Source organism: Schistocerca gregaria, chromosome 1, assembly GCF_023897955.1.
Source record: "Schistocerca gregaria isolate iqSchGreg1 chromosome 1, iqSchGreg1.2, whole genome shotgun sequence".
NCBI lineage: Eukaryota > Metazoa > Arthropoda > Insecta > Orthoptera > Acrididae > Schistocerca > Schistocerca gregaria.
The window spans coordinates 349,080,686-349,104,520 of NC_064920.1; the positions used below are offsets into that span (position 1 = coordinate 349,080,686).

At 45.4% G+C, this 23,835-nt stretch overlaps 1 protein-coding gene across 1 annotated transcript in view; it reads left to right on the forward strand.

The window, feature by feature from the left end:
• LOC126306122 (uncharacterized) overlaps positions 1-23,835 on the forward strand; it is a 47,198-nt gene that overhangs the window by 16,478 nt on the left and 6,885 nt on the right. The window lies entirely within an intron of this gene.

Here is a 23,835-nt window from a genome sequence, read left to right on the forward strand (position 1 = left end):
TGTATTGTATGTTAACCAGGGACCTAGAAACAACGGAGAGGCCCTGTCCCCGCCGCAGCTGCAGTGGTCCACAACCCCACGATGACTACCGCAGTCCACTTCACCCCTCTGCCGCCCCACACCGAACCACTCTTTCAGTGTTATTGTGCAGTTAGGCCCCCGGTGGACCCCCCCCCCCCCCCCCCCCAGGGAACGTCTCACACCAGACGAGTGTAACACCTATGTTTGCGTGGTAGAGTAATGGTGGTGTACGCGTACGTGGAGAACATCTTTGCGCAGGAATCGCCGGCATAGTGTAGCTGAGGCGGAATAAGGGGAACCAGCCCGCATTCGCCGAGGCAGATGGAAAACCGCCTAAAACCATCCACAGACTGGCCGGCTCACCGGACCTCGACACAAGTCTGCCGGGCGGATTCGTGCCGGGGACCAGGCGCTCCTTCCCACTCCGGAAAGCCGTGCGTTAGACCGCACTGCTAAACGGGCGAGCCCCTCACAGGATACTACCAACCGGAGCCAGATGGACCCAGATTTTTTAACGAGGGTGCTACTCCTCCCCCTTCTCCTTCCCCGTCACTTGGTAGACGGGTCCCCGGGATTCGGACCAGTAATAGCGGAATTTTAGGACGAATTTATTTATTTATTGCGAATTTAAAGACCTGTTACCTGATATTTTAAAACAGTTTCTTGTTTTTGTTTGGTGTTTAATTGCAGCATTTGAGACGGAATAAAAAGTTTTCTAAAATAACAAATAATGTGAAGTTGACATATAAATAAAATATAGTTGTTGTAAGAAAATGTAAAAATGTGATAGGATAGAGCTGAGATTTGTTAGTGCCATAGCCTACTGTGACTGGCGGTGAATAGCTCAGAGTGGTTCTTTCGATGTGCTGAGCGCCGGTCACAAGAAAACAGTTTATAGTTAGCAGTAGAGAAATGGTACCGTTTTTCCTATACAGTAACATAATGTATTCATCCACCTACTACACTGGCTACTTTCTCGCCTAGAGTGCCAGCACGATACAATACATTTATTCTAGTATTCGCTATCCGTAACAATTATTTGTCTGTTATGTACAATTTTTCAGTCCACTTCGACATGTTATGTCTTAGTCATAACTCTAGGTGTCTTATTTTTGTTACAGCTCATCTTCTTCCTCCTGCTCCTAATCCACTTCAGAGTCACTATTGTGACTGTCACTGTCAGACCTCTGGAGATCGTTGTGACATTACGTATAAGCATGTCTGTTATGTCATATCCTCAGGTATTCTTCATAAGTTGTCTTTGAAATGCTGTGTTTTAATGCATTTAATTGTGCCCACTGTTATTAGTCTCTTATCGCTGTGTGTACAAGTATATACCCTCCTGGAAATTGAAATAAGAACACCGTGAATTCATTTTCCAAGGAAGGGGAAACTTTATTGACACATTCCTGGGGTCAGATACATTACATGATCACACTGACAGAACCACAGGCGCATAGACACAGGCAACAGAGCATGCACAATGTCGGCACTAGTACAGTGTATATCCACCTTTCGCAGCAATGCAGGCTGCTATTCTCCCATGGAGACGATCGTACAGATGCTGGATGTAGTCCTGTGGAACGGCTTGCCATGCCATTTCCACCTGGCGCCTCAGTTGGACCAGCGTTCGTGCTGGACGTGCAGACCGCGTGAGACGACGCTTCATCCAGTCCCAAACATGCTCAATGGGGGACACATCCGGAGATCTTGCTGGCCAGGGTAGTTGACTTACACCTTCTAGAGCACGTTGGGTGGCACGGGATACATGCGGACGTGCATTGTCCTGTTGGAACAGCAAGTTCCCTTGCCGGTCTAGGATTGGTAGAACTATGGGTTCGATGACGGTTTGGATGTACCGTGCACTATTCAGTGTCCTCTCGACGATCACCAGAGGTGTACGGCCAGTGTAGGAGATCGCTCCCCACACCATGATGCCGGGTGTTGGCCCTGTGTGCCTCGGTCGTATGCAGTCCTGATTGTGGCGCTCACCTGCACGGCGCCAAACACGCATACGACCATCATTGGCACCAAGGCAGAAGCGACTCTCATCGCTGAAGACGACACGTCTCCATTCGTCCCTCCATTCACGCCTGTCGCGACACCACTGGAGGCGGGCTACACGATGTTGGGGCGTGAGCGGAAGACGGCCTAACGGTGTGCGGGACCGTAGCCCAGCTTCATGGAGACGGTTGCGAATGGTCCTCGTCGATACCCGAGGAGCAACAGTGTTCCTAATTTGCTGGGAAGTGGCGGTGCGGGCCCCTACGGCACTGCGTAGGATCCTACGGTCTTGGCGTGCATCCGTGCGTCGCTGCGGTCCGGTCCCAGGTCGACGGGCACGTGCACCTTCCGCCGACCACTGGCGACAACATCGATGTACTGTGGAGACCTCACGCCCCACGTGTTGAGCAATTCGGCGGTACGTCCACCCGGCCTCCCGCATGCCCACTATACGCCCTCGCTCAAAGTCCGTCAACTGCACATACGGTTCACGTCCACGCTGTCGTGGCATGCTACCAGTGTTAAAGACTGCGATGGAGCTCCGTATGCCACGGCAAACTGGCTGACACTGACGGCGGCGGTGCACAAATGCTGCGCAGCTAGCGCCATTCGACGGCCAACACCGCGGTTCCTGGTGTGTCCGCTGTGCCGTGCGTGTGATCATTGCTTGTACAGCCCTCTCGCAGTGTCCGGAGCAAGTATGGTGGGTCTGACACACCGGTGTCAATGTGTTCTTTTTTCCGTTTCCAGGAGTGCATGATTCTGTGTCGTCTATGTATGTTGTTCGAGTATTGTCCACAGAAGAAGACAGTGTATTCTGGGAACTTCCTCCCCACAAGTGCATGTAGGTGTTTCTCTAAGACTCACGCGGTTAAAGTGCATGAGATATGGTCCGTGGCCAGTTAAGAAAATCATCGTACCGCGGCTGAGATCGATGTATTCATATTTCATTCTCAACCGCTCCCTTATGGCAGGGAGGATGACGTGCAGCCTACGTCTCTTATCGCCTTGCCACGTATCCAAACGCCAACTTTTAAGCTCACGTGTCGTTTGTATAATTACACCAGTTTTTGTGTATATCTAATTTAGTCCCCCCTTCCACCCTGCTGCTCTGTATTTAATCGTGATGTCTATCTGACACCACACACAGTGCATCAAGTGAGATGGTGCCGAAGGCTCTTGATAGTCTGAGTGGAGCACTTCTCTGCCCTCGTCTGACTGACGATTTGTTGCTGACCAGGCTCAATCTGAGTGCACACATCCTAGCTCCAAGCTGATAACAGAAATATTTCAGCTCTAACAGAAATTCCTGCTCTTTTGTGAAGCGATACATTCGATTGCAAAAAAAATGGTTCAAATGGCTTTGAGCACTATGGGACTTAACATCTATAGTCATCAGTCCCCTAGAACGTAGAACTACTTAAACCTAACTAACCTAAGGACATCACACAACACCCAGCCATCACGAGGCAGAGAAAATCCCTTACCCTGCCGGGAATCGAACCCGGGAACCCGGGCGTGGGAAGCGAGAACGTTACCGCACGACCACGAGATGCAGGCCATCCGATTGTATTTCCCCGCTATCGGACTTATTGATGTACATGAGGTTCCTGAATAAAATGTATGAAACAATTTGCAGAAGCACAATAGGCGTATTTGGTGAAAGAAATATCTGGACAATCGTCAGAGTCACATTCTTGAGCTGGAAAATAAAATGCCACTTGAATCACATTCATGTATTCATCAATATGTGCAGCAGTATTGCACCCAACATCTTGCCAGGAAAAATTGAAGCATAGGCTGAAACATAGGAGTAGACAGCTGATTCTGAATAACGGAGCTAGCCTTCAAATCTATGTTAGGTGGATACTTGTTTTTTATAGTCTTTCTAACATTCGGACCGAAAGTTTTTCCTGAATACAAACTCAGTTTTTTATTACAAGTCCGCTCATTCATAGTCCAGCATCTATTGTATTACTATGGATTGCATTGTGTGCATATTGGTTCAAGGTATCTGTTGATTTTACACCTTTTCAGATACCTTTCCCAACAGAAGTTAGTTCATAATTAAATCCACTTTGATCAGAATTCCAAATACGGCGCGGCCGTATCTGGATACTTACAGTTACCTGGTTTACTTCTTCGACAAAACGGGACGTAGGCTGACGAATATCTTGGCGTTCCTGTATATCTCAGGTGCTCATGAAAGCACTGATGTATCTAAGGGAGGGTCTAAGACATGTTCTATATTCTTTCTTGAGACGTGGAATGAAAGCTACAGAACATTTAAACTTAGTGTGCCTAATTTCTATTGCTTTTTACATTGCCCAAACTTTCAAGTGCCAATCCTTGCTATGTGAAACTGGGATAGAATGTGTTATTTTATCTCCAGTTCTTTGATTGCCTGATTTCCTCAAAATGGATGTTTTTCTTACGCCTTTCTTTCTCACATAAATATCACTTTGATGTTCGACGTGCCTTTTATAACTCGATTTATCATCGGTAATGAGCTGTAGGTTGCAACATTCCGTGCAAATATCTGATGACTATCAAAAGTACGTTAGAAAAGTTCTTCAGAAAATTTCGTTAAAATACTAAAAGTACTGGATTTATGTTTTGGTGAAGATTCATAGTCACCAGAAATGTTAGCTTGTCTCTGAGGAGCACTTTTTCCGCCACTGCCATTAACACTACAACCTTAAACACTCACCCAGTGGGAGGCCCAAGTCACACAACATTTACATTATGGCGTTATCGTCTACAATGTCGTTTTTTTCATGCACTGTCCTATCCAAAGCAACTTCAGCTGAAATAAAATGGATGTTAATGTTTCAGGAGAATCATATCCACCAAAAACATTGCGAATGTGTCATCATCCTGTCCTACACAGTCTTCCGTTGGATAACACCTTCTTAATTTGGATGGCAGAATATTTGAAATGTCCGAAACGTTAATGGTTTCGTTTATTTTTGCTGTATATGGACGGAATATGCGCTTAAATTTGTGGGTGATTTGATTATATAATGGTGTACAGAGTTGCAAACTCCGGCAGCAGCAATAGCGCTAACCCAGCTGGAGACTGAGCCGAACTGCACTTGGGTGATAGATGAGCGCATCAATCTATACCGGACTGCATCCACTTGTTAGTGGTGACCTGAAAGTCTCTCTGCAACGCACGACCAGATGTTTTCAGTCTCTGAGAGGTTTCGATTTTTTCCTGGCTAGGGCAATAGTTGATCACCGTCCTTACTGAGGTAGGTCAGAACAGCACGAGCAGCATCCGGTATTGCGTTATCTTGTTCAAATATGACGTTACGGACAGCTCGGAGATAAGGTATCGCCAGCAGCCAGAACACGTAAGAAGAACAACAGCTGTAGTGCTAATAACCAATTACGCGCCCCATACCATTGTGCCACAGGCTGGGTGCGCATGATGGTGGTGATAATGGTGTCAGTGGACAGTGTCAACACTCCCAGACTTCCTACTCTGTCTTCGCAAGTCATCACTGCAGTCCGATTGTGATCCATATCAGATCGAAACCGCTTACCACTTACGAATAAAAGTGTTTTTATGCTATGTTCTATACAATATTCTATTTACGATGAATTCAATCGAGCAATGTTTGTTGTCGTCGGAGCATTCACACACAGATACGTCCGTCGTAATGGCGTACATAGAACCATTACCCTTCTGAGAAGGCGGCTTGGTGTCACTCCTGCGTCCTGTGCTACCGTCGGGTGCACCACTGCCGGCGCACCTCTGCCTGCTGCCGCAACGCTTGTTGCCTTCCTGACGGTTTGTGGTGCTGCAGACGTCGTCGCATTGCCTGTGGCACAATTTGGCTAACAAAGAATCAACATTTAAATTCAATTTCTAAATAATACCTGCGATTGCGTATTTATTCCGTAAGAGCGTGGTAGCTCAGCATGTTCGGTCAGAGAGATAACAGCCCTCTGAAAAAAAAACGGATCAACGATGAACTTGAGCAGGTGTCATGGGACGTCCGCCCCGAACCAATTCAACGAGTAATAACGAAGAAAATGAGATCATACTTAAAAGAAGTGGTCCGAGCATCTGCCTAGTCATCAGGAGACCCGGTTTCGAATACAGGTCCAGCAAAAATTTTCAGCTTTCCCAACTGATTTAAATCAATGCCCACTCGCAGTCATTGTCTGTGATTCCTTTTTGTCTTAAAATTCAAATGGCTTACAAGCAGAGGCAAAACAGAATCAGGCAACCTGAGAGAAATAAACTCAGAGGTGTTTATACGTTAAGCGACAACAGTATAGGCAAAGTAAGTGCTGCAACTGATTCCAGTGTCCTAGCTGAAGATGAACCGGTGCTACACATTACCTACAACCACAACTGAACCGCAAATGGAACAGAGATGTATTGGTTATTTCGTATGGACAGACGACGGCAGCCACGAAAACTTCTGCCGTAAGCATGTTACTCCCAATACCGTCAAAGAAACCACCAGCTCTGTCAGACCATGATCGACTGGACACAATATCACAGTCCAAGTGGTGAAGCTTGTTGTTGACCCACTACTGCCCAATATAGCAGATATCTTCAACTATTCCTTCACCATAAGTGTTCTCCACGAGACCTGGATCATGGACTAACTAGTCATTACGTAAAAAGGACGGTGCCACCTCATTCTGTGATTACTGACCAACTTGAAATTCTTCCGGCACCATCAAGGCCTTAGAACATACAGATTGTTCCAAAGATTTTGACTCAGGTGTCTAGGTGTTATACATCATGACATGAGGAACAACTTTAGTTAGAGATGAAATGTTCCCTGGCGCTTACGTCGGCGATAGGCGTCGTTTTGTATTCGCGGCCCTGCGAAGACGAGATTTCACGGAACTAGCAAGGTCTACTATCCAGGTGTGTCGGATACCACCTACACCAGTAAATAGATACAGTGACTGTCAACAAGAAAACTTTGAGAATGAGTGTCTCTAAGTAGAGAAAGATATTTTGGGAGCGGATCAGGAACTTTAATTGGCTCGGCCTACTCCCTTTCACGCGGGGTACATGCCTATGATGCAGACAAGACCCGCAGCATGACCACGTCGCAGGGTGATTACGCTCTGACGGCTCTCAGAGACAGAAAGGTAAAAGGTAAAGAAAGCTCCGCGTTCTGGCATTCCTCTGCCAGTGGCTTCATTGGGTACGATATTGAAGAGCACTGCGCTAACACATCGCTGTCCGGGGCGTTGTCCGATTTCTCGACCTTGCAACCGCTGCCTGTCAATTAGCTCCTCAACTAGCCTTACAAAGCTGAGTGCGTCCATATCAGTCCTCCCAGCAAGGAATAATCATTGGTTTTAATCGGAATCGAAACCGTGTTTTTTCGCATGACAGAGAGCCGTGCTGACCGTACAGCTACGGAGGCTAACAGGGGCATTCCCAACAATACAAGACGCCGAGTGTCCAGGAAGTATCAACGAATATCTTGTTTTTAACAGAAGTTTTTCCTCATGACGTACTCTGTCACTCGCGGATGTTTGATGCAAACACTTTCACCGTCTATAGTCCACGACCAGCTCATCACCTACTTAACTACAAAGAGTCAGAGAACCAGCAAACAGCCTACAAGACATACAAATCAGGTTTCAATAAACATCGCGGCACAATATCTCCCTTAATAGAGGTAACAAATGATGTGAAGCTTGCGTCATGTCCTTCTCCGAGATGAACAAAGTCTTTGACACTGTCAGCTTCGACATTTTCTTGCCAAACTGATAAGCCTAAATTTTTCGCCAGGTGTAGTGCAATGGTTTCGTTCGTGGCTCTCGCCTCGCAACGACTGCGTCACGTCCAGCATCAAAGTCACAGCGTAGACAGGTAGTAAGATGCATTAAGTCCTACACTTTTTTCATTATGTGTTAATGCTGTCACATTAGTTTTGTCCTAATGCAGGTATCACATTTACTCTGATGACCGCCTGTTGTATCTAACTGCATAACCAGTAACACGAGACATCTGTCGAGAATTTCAATACTCACCCGTGTGCATTATCAAAACTTTACAGACTATAGGGTTTTAGCTCAACCAATCCATAACCCTAGCGGTCCTGATTGGTCATTCTAGGCTTATTAACCCGAAATATCTGTAATCATTACCACGTTTAATACTAAATCCTTCAGCAAAGAGCTTAGGAGTAATAATAAACGAAAATCTAAAATTCGCTGAGTACATAGCTGCAATGTGGAAGAAGGTATCAGCATCTCTTTTCCCTTTCGACCTGCAAAAGAAACTTGTACCTACGTTTATATCTCCATTTGTTAGTTATAGCGATGCTATCCTGAGATCAGGAAAACTCACGGTGCGTGGAACTCATTACGAACGACTGTGTTCGATATATTTGCGATGTTCGACTCTTTGGTCATGTGTATTTCACCAGCTCATGCGCAGCTATCCTCGCTACGTGCAGACGAGCGCAGATATTTGCATACACTCTGTCTCCTCTATGGTCTTATCAACGTACACTGGGCTTCATATCTCTCCTCGACCTTAACCCTCGTGTATGAACAATATGGCAGAAACACGCGTTTCCGTCAGAGCAAAATCCTTGGTGTCTCAGTTCATCACTCACCCGCTTTCAGATGGTTCAAATGGCTCTGAGCACTATGGGGCTTAACATCTGTGATCATCAGTCCCCCAGAACTTAGAACTACTTAAACCTAACTAACCTAAGAACATCACACACATCCATGCCGGAGGCAGGATTCGAACCTGCGACCGTAGCTGTCACGCGGTTCCAGGCGGAAGCGCCTAGAACCGCACGGCCACATCGGCCGGCACTCAACCGCTTTCTCGAAGTACATTTCAGTAGGAAAAACCCGACTCTGAAATAATATCCCTCACAACATGTGAGAACTGGATAACATCTCTAGCTTCAGAAGTCAGTTAGTCACATCAAGCACTCAATGGCATAGGGTCCCTCTGTACCTCTACGCTTGAAGTATCCCTTCTCTGTTCATGATTATCTAACCGCCTCTCACACTGAAAGAAACCTTTTGAATCTCTAATTGTTTCACTGTTATTGCTATTGGTATTATTTTGTCCAGACGTGTTCTCTCTCGAGAAGGCTTGGAAGAAAACTTTCTCGGGATAACAGTGTCATTTCCCTCGAGAAGGTATCAAGCATGCAGGGTGCTAAGAACTGCACGTGTTTTTTCTTGTTGTTGCTGTCATTGTCGAAGGCAGACCTACAAGGTATTATGTGGATATTCACAATGTTCATGGTGAGCCTTTCCTAACACCAACAGTGTTTCTTCCACATCCAAATGATCTTTATTAGCGGCTGTGCACTACTCGTAGCCACGGAATGTATCTTTTAATCTCAGGCGAAGCATTCCAACATCTACACCCGCAACACACCTAACGGTGTGTGGCGGAGGTTACTTCTGCTACTACTAACTTAACTCCTCTTTCCTGTTTCATACGCGAGTTGCGCGAGGTAAGAATAATTGTCGGTAATCCTCTGTGATAGCTCAATTTCTCGAATTTTCTCGCCGTGATCATTTCGCGAGATGTTTGTGTCAGGAAAGTGTTGTCCCGAAATTTCAATGGTAAACATCTGTGAAGCATAACGTCTCTCTTGTAACGTCTGCCAATAGAGTTTGTTGATCTTTTCTGTGATGCTCTCGCACCGACTAAAAGACCCACTGACGAAACGAGCTGCTTTTTGTTTTATATTCTCTGTCTCTTCTATCAGTCCTACCTGGTAAGGCTCTCATTTTGATGAACAGTACTCGGTCGATCAAGCTCCGTACAAGCCATTTCCTTCGTGCATGCGATACATTTCTTTAAGATTCTTCTTATGAACTTCAATTAGGCATTCGCTTTTCCTACTACACTGTCAGAAAAATATCGCAACACCAAGAAGGAGTTGTGCGAAATAAAACGAAAGTTGGTAGGTGTCTATACAAATCTCGCGCCACTCACATAAGATTGGCGTTACTAGAGCCGTTATGAGGATGCAAATAAGGTTTGCTTCAAATACACGCTGTAACGAAGGGCGTTAGATACCTTTGAGATTGGACATCGTGAGTTGATGTTGGTCAAGAATGTCATTAAAATGACAACACGCCGTTATCAACACCTAACTTTGAACGAAGTCATGCAACAGGACTACAAGAAACTGGATGTTCCTTCTGAGATATTGCAGAAACACTTGGCAGGATTCTACCCACTATACGTGACTGCTGGCAGCGGTGGTCACGAGGATATGCGGTGGCAAGAAAACCGGTCTCCGGACGCCCATGTGGCACGACCTAATGGACAGACTATCGTGTTCGACGTATCGCTCTGGCCCATCGAACTGCATCTGCAACAGCAATTTGAGCAGCAGTTCGCACCACAGTGATACATCGAACTTTAAAAATCGGCTACTTCCAGGTCAGCTCGGGAGCCGACTGACCCGAAAACACGGTCATTTGCGACTTCATTGGTGTCATCCAAAAGGGCAGGGCGGAGGTCGTTGTATTTTGCGATGGACGCTCATTCTACCTCGGTGCCAGTGATGGCCTTGTGATGGTTGCAAAGAGGCCACTTGAGGACCTGTGACCAATCTGGCTTCGTGCTAGGCACACTGGACCTACACCTGGAGTTGTGGTCGGGGGTGCAATTTCGTATGATAGCAGGAGCACTCTCTTGGCTATCCTATGCACCCTGAGTGCAAATCTGTACGCCAATCTGGTGACTCGATCTGTTGTGTTGCGATTGAGAAGTGTTTTCCAACAGGATAACGCTCGCCCACGTAGCTCTGTTGTAGCCCAACATGGCTCAACATGTTGCCTTGGCTTGCTCGATCGCCAGTCTGTCATCAGTCGAGCACACATGGGATATCATCCGACGACAACTCCAGCATCATCTTCGTATAGACCGGTCAATAGGCGAGGAGCCCGACCAGCTAACCGCACGGTCTAACGCGCCGCCCCCCCCGAGCGGAAAGGCGTGCCGGCCAGTCTGTGGATGGTTTTTAGGGTGGTTTTCCATCTTCCTCGGCTAATGCGGGCTGGTTCCCCTACTTCCGCCTTAGTTACACTATTTCGGCGATTGCTGTGCAAACACTGTCTACACGTACGCGTACACCATCATTACTCTACCACGCAAACATTGGGGTTACACTCGTCTGGTAAGAGACGTTCCCGGGGGCGGGAGGCGGTGGGGAAGGGAGGGAGAGAGAGGTTCACTGGGGGCAGAACCGCGCAATAACCCTGGGTTCGGTGTGGGGCGGCGGTGAGGTGGGCGAACTGCCTGTTGTGGGGTTGTGAACCACTGAGGGCTACGGCGGGACGAAGCCTCTCCATCGTTTCTAGCTCCCAGGTTCAATACATAGTACACAGTAGGCAAGGAACTCCAACCTCCAAACTGACATTCGGCACCTGTACAACATAATGCGTGCACTTTGCATGCTTACATTCAACATTCTGGCCGCTGCACCGTGTTTTAATGTGCCGGCATTTCACATTTGCAATGGCTTATGTCGTATTTATATTAACCTGTGACCTTGCAGTGTTAATCAATTAAATTTGTTACGTAGAGAAAGGCAGTCCCGAAATTTAATCACTCTACGTTTCTACTTTTTGGTGTTTCGATGATTTTTTTTCGTTCAGCATATTTGTTGTATGTGGTCATTCCGCGTAAGGTTGCGGTGCACATCTTACGGTAGATATTTTTCAGCAGTTTGTCATCAATAGTGTAGCTGTGTATCAGTGGATTTCTTTTCCTATGTATAAGCAATATGTTACATTTAATTACGTTTCGGGTCACAATTCAGAGCCTGTATTATTCATTAATCCTCTGCAGGTCATTCTGCAAATCGAGACTGCCTTCTGGAGTTTATACTTTCCTACAGACAACAGCACCATCTGCGAACAGTCTCAAAGTGCTTCTGACTCTTTACGATGTGTCATTTATATAGATTGTAAGCAGTAAAGATCCCATTACAGTTCCTTGAGGCACTCCGGAAATTACTTTTACATCTGTCTATTTTGCTCCATTAAGGGGATGCGTTGAGTTCTATCTGCAAAAGAAGTCTTGAACCCAGACGCAGTTCTGGGTCAATACTCGACAAGCTCTTGTTTTTCCACTAGACACCAGGACAGAACGGTGTCAGATGCCTTCCTGAAGTCAAGGAACACGGTATCAACCTGAGCGCTGTTGTCTACGGCGCTAGTGATTTCACGGAGGAACAGAGCAAGCTAAGTTTCGCAAGGTCTCTGTTTGCGGAATACATGTTGATTTTTATAGAGATCTTCATTCTCCAAAAGCTTTGTAATTCTTGAGCATAAAACATGTTCCTTAATTCTGCATCTATGCTACGGCGTTCTTGGAAACGGGAATGACCTGTACCTTTCTCCAGTCGCTGGGTACTCTTCGTTGCTTCAGTGATTTACGATAAACTGCTGCTAGAAGTGGAGCAAGTTAGTTCGTATAATGTTTGCATAATGTTATGGTTATCTCAACTGGCCCCGAGCCTTTCCACTACGGAGCGACTGCAGTCGCTTTTCTGTTCACGATCGGTTATCTCAGCATCTACCATTTCGATGTTTGTACGATGATTGAAACGAGGGACCGGGTTACGATCTTCCAAGGTAAAACGGTTTAGAAACACCGCATTCATTGCTTCGGCCTTCTCTCTTATCTTCAGTTTCGGTGCTACTGTGGACATTGAGTGAGTGAATAAAGGATTTCGAACAGAGGATTTTACATAAGACCGAAGCTTCTTAGGGTTTTCACTGAGACCGGTTGATAACATATTGCTTTCAAATGAACGCTTTTCGCATTGCCCTCCTTATGCTCTTTTTCACTTCATTCAGCTTTTGTTTTTTAGCTAGTTTTTGGTTTCCTTGAATCTGTGTAGAAGCTCTCTTTCTTCAGAAGGCAGTTTTCTAACGCGGCTATTAAAACACGGTGGCTCTTTCGCACCTCTTAACACCTTGCTCGGAACATACTTTTCTAAGGCATACTGGACGATGGTTTTCAATTTTATCAATTTGTGCTCCACGTCTTCGTCCTTATCATTGATTTTTTTTAAAATGATCCATTAGTACATAAACCTTTGTACCACTGTAGGTGTTTTACTGCCTGTATTACATATTAGAAGTTGGAGGCGACGTAACTACATTTCTTTCTTCAAATCGTCGTTAAACTGTTCTGTGTTTGTTTATTTTACGATGTTGATTTTTTGAAAAGAGCCTTTAAAATGTTCAGTCCTCAACAGCCCTATACTTTATATACATTAGCGACCCGCCCCGGTGACACTAAGTATGCACTGCTGGGCGACTTATCTGGGGTATCGCTAATAAATTACACACACAAACCTTCTCCGTGAGTCAGTCTGTGTAATAGTGAAAACCGTATTAAAACTCCTTCAGTAGTTGCTGAGATTAGGCTTCATATACAGACAGTGAAACGTGGAGGACAATTTTGAATTATAATATGTTTAAAGATTAGAATACACGTCTCACTTCCCCATCAGTAGCACATGCAGGGCGGACAATATTGGCACATGATATTCTAACAGGAAGTCCTTTTCAGTAACTACGCACAATGAGCTTGTTTGGGATTTCCAATCAGGAGCGTCTATAGAAAGGTCCCAGAACTGCTCTCATTAATAAACGGTCACAACACCCATATAGTACTAAGGACAGAAAGTTGGCTGAAACCGGAAGTAAACAGTAATGAAATCCTAAACTCGGATTGGAATGTATACCGCAGAGACAGGCTGAAGGGGGAGGCGTGTTTATAGCGATACGAAGTGCAATAGTATCTAAGGAAATTGACGGAGATCCGAAATGTGAAATGATTTGGGTGAAGGTCACGGTTAAAGCAGGCTCAGATATGGGAGTTGGATGTCTCTCTAGGCCCCCTGGCTCAGCAGCTGATGTGGCTGAGCACCTGAAGGATAATTTGGAAAATATTTCGAGTAGATTTCCCGACCATGTTATAGTTCTGGGTGGAGATTTTTAGTTGCCGGATATAGACTGGGAGACTCAAACGTTCATAACGGGTGGCAGGGACAAAGAATCCAGTGAAATTTTCTAAAGTGCTTCATCTGAAAACTACCTTGAGCAGTTAAACAGAGAACCGATTCGTAGCGATAACATATTAGACCTTCTGATGACAAACAGCCCCGAACTATTTGAAACAGTTAACGCGAACAGGGAATCAGCGATCATAAAGCGGTTACTACATCGATGGTTTCAGCCGTAAATAGAAATATTAAAAAAGGTAGGAAGATTTTTCTGTTTAGCAAAAGTGACAAAAAGCAGATTACAGAGTATCTGAAGGCTCAACACAAAAGTTTTGTCTCAAGTATAGTTAGTGTTGAGGTTCAGTGGACAAAGTTCAAAACCATCGTACAATATGCGTTAGATGATTATGTGCCAAGCAAGATCGTAAGAGATGGAAAAGAGCCACCGTGGTACAACAACCGAGTTAGGAAACTGCTGCGGAAGCAAAGGGAACTTCACAGCAAACATAAACATAGCCAAAGACTTGCGGACAAACAAAAATTCCGGGAAGCGAAATGTAGTGTGAGGAGCTGGCAGAAAATCCTAAAAAATTTTGGTCTTATGTCAAAGCGGTAGGTGGACCAAAACAAAATGTCCAGACACTCTGTGACCAAAATGGTACTGAAACAGAGGATGACAGACTAAAGGCCGAAATACTAAATGTCTTTTTCCACAGCTGTTTCACAGAGGAAGACTGCACTGTAGTTCCTTCTCTAGATTGTCTCACAGATGACAAAATGGTAGATATAGAAACAGACGACAGAGGGATAGAGGAAGAATTAAAATCGCTCAAAAAAGGAAAGGCCACTGGACCTGATGGGATACCAGTTCGATTTTACACAGAGTACGCGAAGGAACTTGCCCCCTTCTTGCAGAGGTATACCGTAGGTCTCTAGAAGAGCGTAGTGTTGCAAAAGATTAGAAAGAGGCACAGGTCATCCCCGTTTCCACCAAGGGACGTCGAACAGATGTAAAAAACTATAGACCTATCTTTAACGCCGATCAGTTGTAGAATTTTGGGACACGCATTATGTTCGAGTATAATGACTTTCTGGAGACTAGAAATCTACTCTGTAGGAAACAGCATGGGTTTCGAAAAAGACGATTGTATGAAACCCTGCTCGCGCTATTCGTCCACGAGACTCAGACGGCCATAGACACGGGCTCACAGGTAGATGCCATGTTTCTTGACTTCCGCAAGGCGTTCGATACAGTTCCCCACAGTCGTTTAATGAACAATGTAAGAGCATATGGACTATCAGACCAATTGTGTGAGTGGATTGAAGAGTTCCTAGATAAAAGAACGAAGCATGTCATTCTCAATGGAGAGAAGTCTTCCGAAGTAAGAGTGATTTCAGGTTTGCCGCAGGGGAGTGTCATAGGACCGTTGCTATTCACAATATACATAAATGACCTTGTGGATGACATCGGAAGTTCACTGAGGCTTTTTGCGGATGATGCTGTGGTATATCGAGAGGTTGTAACAATGGAAAATTGTACTGAAATGCAGGAGGATCTGCAGCGAATTCACGCATGGTGCAGGGAATGGCAATTCAATCTCAATGTAGAAAAGGGTAATGTGCTGCGAATACATAGAAAGATAGATCCCTTATCACTTAGCTACAAAATAGCAGGTCAGCAACTGGAAGCAGTTAATTCCATAAATTATCTGGGAGTAGGCATTAGGAGTGATTTAAAATGGAATGATCACATAATGTTGATCTTCGGTAAAGCAGATGCCAGACTGAGATTCATTGGAAGAATCCTAAGGAAATGCGATCCGAAAACAAAGGAAGTAGGTTACAGTACGCCTGTTCGCCCACTGCTTGAATACTACTCAATAGTGTGGGATCGGTACCAGACAGGGTTGATAGAAGAGATAGAGAAGATCCAACGGAGACCAGCGCGCTTCGTTACAGGATCATTTAGTAATCGTGAAAGCGTTACGGAGATGATAGATAAACTCCAGTGGAAGACTCTGCACGAAAGACGCCCAGTAGCTCGGTACGGACTTTTGTTAAAATATCGAGAACATACCTTCACCGAAGATGGTTCAAATGGCTCTGAGCACTATGGGACTTAACATCTATGGTCATCAGTCCCCTAGAACTACTTAAAACGACCTAACCTAAGGACATCACACAACACCCTGTCATCACGAGGCTGAGAAAATCCCTGACCCCGCCGGGAATCGAACCCGGGAACCCGTTCGTGGGAAGCGAGAACGCTACCGCACGACCACGGGATGCGGGCCCTTCACCGAAGAATCAAGCAGTATATTGCTCCCTCCTACCTATATCTCGCTGACCATGAGGATAAAATCAGAGAGATTAGAGCCTTCACAGAAGCATACCGACAATCCTTTCCACGAACAATACGAGACTAGAATAGAAGGGAGAACCGATTAGGTACTCAGGGTACCCTCCGCCTCACACAGTCAGGTGGCTTGCGGAGTATGGATGTAGATGTAGATGTACATTTGTGAAAGCATTAATTTTCATTTCAGTTTACAATATGAACTACCACGCATTACAGTGAATGTTTGAAAATAATCCAAGTAGCGTAGAACAGGAAATCTAAATGCCAACGAGCGGTGACTTCCAATCAGTCCGTAATTAATAATAAGATTGACCGCAAACCATCGCGAAAAGTGCCATTATCAAATGTGACGTTACCCAATGGATATCCACTCAGGAGTAATTTCTCTAACCAGCATTTAATACGAGCATTTAATACTCCTGCAGCTTTCCGCCACTGCCTAATTCTCATTGGCTGCAGACCATCCCCACCAAAAACAAATCGTTCTCATGATTTCACTCAACTTGACCACTTTCTATACTAAAGTAATTTATTATAATAATCACAAAATTATAAAGTTATAAACAGTCGGTTACACTCAGACCATTCACAATAAATACTGCGACTTTATCTGATGTTGTTCGCACCATAGGTGGCTGGGCTGTGCACGGTTCTGTTTAAAATGAATAGCTCGATAATGTCGTCTACTTTCGTGCCCAATAGCTAACTTACTGTGATCCTGTGATCCAGCAGCCAGACGGTCTATACATGAGCTTGAATTGCGAATTAACAAAATGAACTGAAATATCAAATAAAGGACAAATGAAGAATTAAAAGAAGGGTACTATTTTAACGTCAGTAATTGACGTACACGTCATCAGAGAATTTTGTTGAATAACGTTCATTCAAGAAAGTAAATCTCAAATATACGGAAAGAAATGATACGATAGGCAATAAAAAAGTAGACATAAAATAACCTTATTAAATGCAATAAAGTTGCATTGAGAGCGTTATGAGAATCCCCAAACTAAACATTCATGAGAGACACGCGAAAAACTAAGTCCGTTTCGTGATCCAGGTACACCAAATATTCACCAGCTCAAAATAATTCAGCGCTAAGTATGACAGTTTGAACAATAGCACACGAGAGAGAACTATTAGAAACTCATATTCTTTCTATTCTAGGTTCCGTAATGCAAGCGGATAAGTTAAGAGTTCTGCACTAGAGCACATCCAGACCTCGCAAAATTAGCGTAACTTCAAAAGTTAATGTTTTCTAGAGGCTTTTCATCATACAGAATCAATCACCTTCACGACCTAATATCTCGCTATCCCATGGGCAGGTCTGCATTCTTCAACTCGGGTAGAAATCCAGTATCGCTCCCCGCAGCACACCACTCAAAATGTATGTCTCGATTCCAGCAGCTTTCCGCCAGTGCCTAATTTTCTTTGACTCAAGACCATCCCCATCCAAAACACATCGTTCTTATCTTCTACAGATATTATTTCACTCAACTTTCTATGCCAAAGTAATTTTTATAATAATAATAAAATAAAAAGTTATAAACGGTCGGTTACACTCAGACCATTCACAATAAATACAAATAAAGGTTTGCTCATAAATAAATGAGCCAGCATTTATCTCCAAGGCCTATCATGTTAAATGACAGCAAATTGTCGTTAAATATTGTTTAAACATTTATTTATGACTGTCGGATAGAAGCGTATTTTGCTGCTCTTTCGAATGACAGTATCACCTAATATCACCTAACGCATGAGATTGACCACTTTTAAGTTGCCATGGTTTTTAATCCCAGTTAGAATCAACATTTAAATAAAATAGGAAAATATTTATTAAAACATTAACCAAGGATGACATGGTGTGAGGTATCCATGCTGCATCCAGTTGCTGTGTTGAGGAGCATACGATTTTCTGATAATAGTTTGCATAATGAAAAGAATGTAAAAAGTTATGCATTAATAAATAACATATATTCACAAATATATACACTCCTGGAAATTGAAATAAGAACACCGTGAATTCATTGTCCCAGGAAAGGGAAACTTTATTGACACATTCCTGGGGTCAGATACATCACATGATCACACTGACAGAACCACAGGCACATAGACACAGGCAACAGAGCATGCACAATGTCGGCACTAGTACAGTGTATATCCACCTTTCGCAGCAATGCAGGCTGCTATTCTCCCATGGAGACGATCGTACAGATGCTGCATGTAGTCCTGTGGAATGGCTTGCCATGCCATTTCCACATGGCGCCTCAGTTGGACCAGCGTTCGTGCTGGACGTGCAGACCGCGTGAGACGACGCTTCATCCAGTCCCAAACATGCTCAATGGGGGACAGATCCGGAGATCTTGCTGGCCAGGGTAGTTGACTTACACCTTCTAGAGCACGTTGGGTGGCACGGGATACATGCGGACGTGCATTGTCCTGTTGGAACAGCAAGTTCCCTTGCCGGTCTAGGAATGGTAGAACGATGGGTTCGATGACGGTTTGGATGTACCGTGCACTATTCAGTGTCCCCTCGACGATCACCAGAGGTGTACGGCCAGTGTAGGAGATCGCTCCCCACACCATGATGCCGCGTGTTGGCCCTGTGTGCCTCGGTCGTATGCAGTCCTGATTGTGGCGCTCACCTGCACGGCGCCAAACACGCATACGACCATCATTGGCACCAAGGCAGAAGCGACTCTCATCGCTGAAGACGACACGTCTCCATTCGTCCCTCCATTCACGCCTGTCGCGACACCACTGGAGGCGGGCTGCACGATGTTGGGGCGTGAGCGGAAGATGGCCTAACGGTGTGCGGGACCGTAGCCCAGCTTCATGGAGACGGTTGCGAATGGTCCTCGCCGATACCCCAGGAGCAACAGTGTCCCTTATTTGCTGGGAAGTGGTGGTGCGGTCCCCTACGGCACTCTGTAGGATCCTACGGTCTTGGCGTGCATCCGTGTGTCGCTGCGGTCCGGTCCCATGTCGACGGGCACGTGCACCTTCCGCCGACCACTGGCAACAACATCGATGTACTGTGGAGACCTCACGCCCCACGTGTTGAGCAATTCGGCGGTACGTCCACCCGGCCTCCCGCATGCCCACTATACGCCCTCGCTCAAAGTCCGTCAATTGCACATACGGTTCACGTCCACGCTGTCGCGGCATGCTACCAGTGTTAAAGACTGCGATGGAGCTCCGTATGCCACGGCAAACTGGCTGACACTGACGGCGGCGGTGCACAAATGCTGCGCAGCTAGCGCCACTCGACGGCCAACACCGCCGTTCCTGGTGTGTCCGCTGTGCTGTGCGTGTGATCATTGCTTGTACAGCCCTCTCGCAGTGTCCGGAGCAAGTATGGCGGGTCTGACACACCGGTGTCAATGTGTTCTTTTTTCCATTTCCAGGAGTGTATTTTAGGAATGACAGTTATAGTGCAGTGCTATCATCTGAGATATCATTTGGTCAAACTGCCTGAGGTGTCTAAAAGTTGTGAATTCTAAGGTTCATTGCGATAATAGTCGTTGTAAATTACACCGAAGCGCCAAAGAAACTGGTATAGCAATGCGTATTCAAATACAGAGATATGTATACAGGGAGAAAAGGGCGCTGCCGTCGGATACGCCTACATGAAACAAAACGTCTTTGGAGCAGTTGTTAGGTCTGTTACTGCTGCTACATGGGCCGGTTATGAAGATTTAAGTGAGTTTCAAGTGGTGTTATATTCGGCGCACGAGCGATGAGACACAGCATCTCCGATGTAGCGATGAAGTGGGGATTTTCCCGTACAACCATTTCACGAATGTATCTTGAATATCAGGAATCCGGTAAAACATCAATTCTCCGACATAAAATGGTCTAAATGGCTCTGAGCTCTGAGGTCATCAGTCCCCTAGAACTTAGAACTACTTAAACCTTGCTTACGAGATGAAGGCAGAGCTCACCATCTGCAGCATCGTTGACAGAACCGACTGCGGACCTTTGGTGCAGAGCCGGGTGGAGGGTCTGAATCAGAGGCTCAGACGGTTTTGCGACCGTATTGGCTGCAGATTCCTTGATTTGCGCCATAGGGTGGTGGGGTTTCGGGTTCCGCTGAATAGGTCAGGAGTTCACTACACTCAGCTGGCGGCTACACGGGTAGCGGAGGCTGTGTGGCGTGGACTGGGCGGTTTTTTAGGTTAGAAGGCCTCGGGAAAGTGCGGCATGGGCTGCAATGTCAAAGGGTGCTTGGCAATTACAGGACGTGCTTGGATCAAGGAACAGTCGGAATTATAGTTGTAAATTGTTGTAGTTGCGCTGGAAAAGTCCCTGAGCTTCAAGCGCTAATAGAAAGCACAGAAGCTGATATCGTTATAGGTACAGAAAGCTGGCTAAAGCCTGAAATAAGTTCTGCAGATATTTTTACGAAGTCTCAGACGGTGTTCAGGAAAGACAGATTAGGCAGACTTGGTGGTGGAGTGTTTGTGTCTGTCAGTAGTGGTTTATCTTGTAGTGAAGTCGAAGTAGATACTCCGTGCGAATTGGTGTGGGTGGAGGTTATACTTAACAGCCGAATTAAGTTAATAATTGGCTCCTTCTACCGACCCCCAGACTCCGATGATACAGTTGCGGAACAGTTCAGAGAAAGTTTGAGTCTCGTAACAAATAAATAACCCACTCATACGGTTATAGTTGGTGGGGACTTCAACCTACCCTCGGTATGTTGGCAAAAATACTTGTTCAAAACCGGTGGTAGGCAGAAAACGTCTTCAGAGATTGTCCTAAATGCATTCTCCGAAAATTATTTCGAGCAGTTAGTCCACGAACCCACGCGAATTGTAAATGGTTGCGAAAACACACTTGACCTCTTGGCCACAAACAATCCAGAGCTGATAGAGAGCATCATGACTGATACAGGGATTAGTGATCACAAGGTCATTGTAGCTAGGCTCAATACCATTTCTTCCAAATCCATCAGAAACAAACGCAAAATAATTTTATTTAAAAAAGCGGATAAAGTGCCACTAGAAGCCTTCCTAAAAGACAATTTCCATTCCTTCCGAACTGACTATGCGAATGTAGACGACATGTGGCTCAAATTCAAAGATATAGTAGCAACAGCAATTGAGATATTCATACCTCATAAATTGGTAAGAGATGGAACGGATCCCCCGTGGTACACAAAAAAGGTCCGAACGCTGTTGCAGAGGCAACGGAAAAAGCATGCGAAGTTCAGAAGAACGCGAAATCCCGAAGATGGGCTAAAATTTACAGACGCGCGAAATTTGGCACGTACTTCGATGCGAGATGCCTTTAATAGGTTCCACAACGAAACATTGTCTCGAAATTTGGTAGAAAATCCGAAGAAATTGTGGTCGTATGTAAAGTACACAAGCGGCAAGACGCAGTCAATACCTTCGCTGCGCAGTGCCGATGGTACTGTTATCGACGACTGTGCCGCTAAAGCGGAGTTATTGAACGCAGTTTTCCGAAATTCCTTCACCAGGGAAGACGAATGGAATATTCCAGAATTTGAAACACGAACATCTGCCACCATGAGTTTCTTAGAAGTAGATACCTTAGGGGTTGCGAAGCAACTCAAATCGCTTGATACAGGCAAGTCTTCAGGTCCAGATTGTATACCGATTAGGTTCCTTTCAGATTACGCTGATACTATAGCTCCCTACTTAGCACTCATATACAACCGCTCGCTCACCGATAGATCTGTACCTACAGATTGGAAAATTGCGCAGGTCGCACCAGTGTTCAAGAAGGGTAGTAGGAGTAATCCATTTAACTACAGACCTATATCATTGATGTCGGTTTGCAGTAGGGTTTTGGAGCATATACTGTATTCAAACATTATGAATCACCTCGAAGGGAACGATCTATTGACACGTAATCAGCATGGCTTCAGAAAACATCGCTCTTGTGCAACGCAGCTAGCTCTTTATTCGCACGAAGTAATGGCCGCTATCGACAGGGGATCTCAAGTTGATTCCGTATTTCTAGTTTTTCGGAAAGCTTTTGACACCGTTCCTCACAAGCGACTTCTAATCAAGCTGCGGAGCTATGGGGTATCGTCTCAGTTGTGCGACTGGATTCGTGATTTCCTGTCAGGAAGGTCGCAGTTCGTAGTAATAGACGGCAAATCATCGAGTAAAACTGAAGTGATATCAGGTGTTCCCCAGGGAAGCGTCCTGGGACCTCTACTGTTCCTGATCTATATAAATGACCTGGGTGACAATCTGAGCAGTTCTCTTAGACTGTTCGCAGATGATGCTGTAATTTACCGTCTAGTAAGGTCATCCGAAGACCAGTATCAGCTGCAAAGCGATTTAGAAAAGATTGCTGCATGGTGTGTCAGGTGGCAGTTGACGCTAAATAACGAAAAGTGTGAGATGATCCACATGAGTTCCAAAAAAAATCCGTTGGAATTCGATTACTCGATAAATAGTACAATTCTCAAGGCTGTCAATAAAACTAGGTACTTGGGTGTTAAAATTACGAACAACTTCAGTTGGAAGGACCACATAGATAATATTGTCGGGAAGGCGAGCCAAAGGTTGCGTTTCATTGGCAGGACACTTAGAAGATGCAACAAGTCCACTAAAGAGACAGCTTACACTACACTCGTTCGTCCTCTGTTAGAATATTGCTGCGCGGTGTGGGATCCTTACCAGGTGGGATTGACGGAGGACATCGAAAGGGTGCAAAAAAGGGCAGCTCGTTTTGTATTATCGCGTTATAGGGGAGAGAGTGTGGCAGATATGATACACGAGTTGGGATGGAAGTCATTACAGCATAGACGTTTTTCGTCGCGGCGAGAGCTTTTTACGAAATTTCAGTCACCAACTTTCTCTTCCGAATGCGAAAATATTTTGTTGAGCCCAACCTACATAGGTAGGAATGATCATCAAAATAAAATAAGAGAAATCAGAGCTCGAACAGAAAGGTTTAGGTGTTCGTTTTTCCCGCTCGCTGTTCGGGAGTGGAATAGTAGAGAAATAGTATGATTGTGGTTCGATGAACCCTCTGCCAAGCACTTAAATGTGAATTTCAGAGTAGTCATGTAGATGTAGATGAAACCTAACTAATCTAAGGACGTCGCATACACCCATGCACGAGCCATGATTCGAACCTGCGACCGCAGCGGTCGCGCGGTTCCAGATTGAAGCGCCTAGAACCGCTCGACCACAACGGCCGGCTCTCCGACATCGCTGTGGCCGGAAAAAGATCATGCAAGAACGGTACCAACGTCGACTGAAGAGAATCGTTCAGCGTGACACAAGTGCAATCCTTCCGCAAAATTGTGGAAACATCTGAAACATCATCGATATGGGCTTTCGGAGACGAAAGCCCAATCGTGTACCCTTAATGACTGCGCGGCACAAAGCTTTGCGCCTCGCCAGAGCCCGCCAACACCGACATTGGACCGTTGATGACTGGAAACACGTTGCCTGATCGGACGAGTTT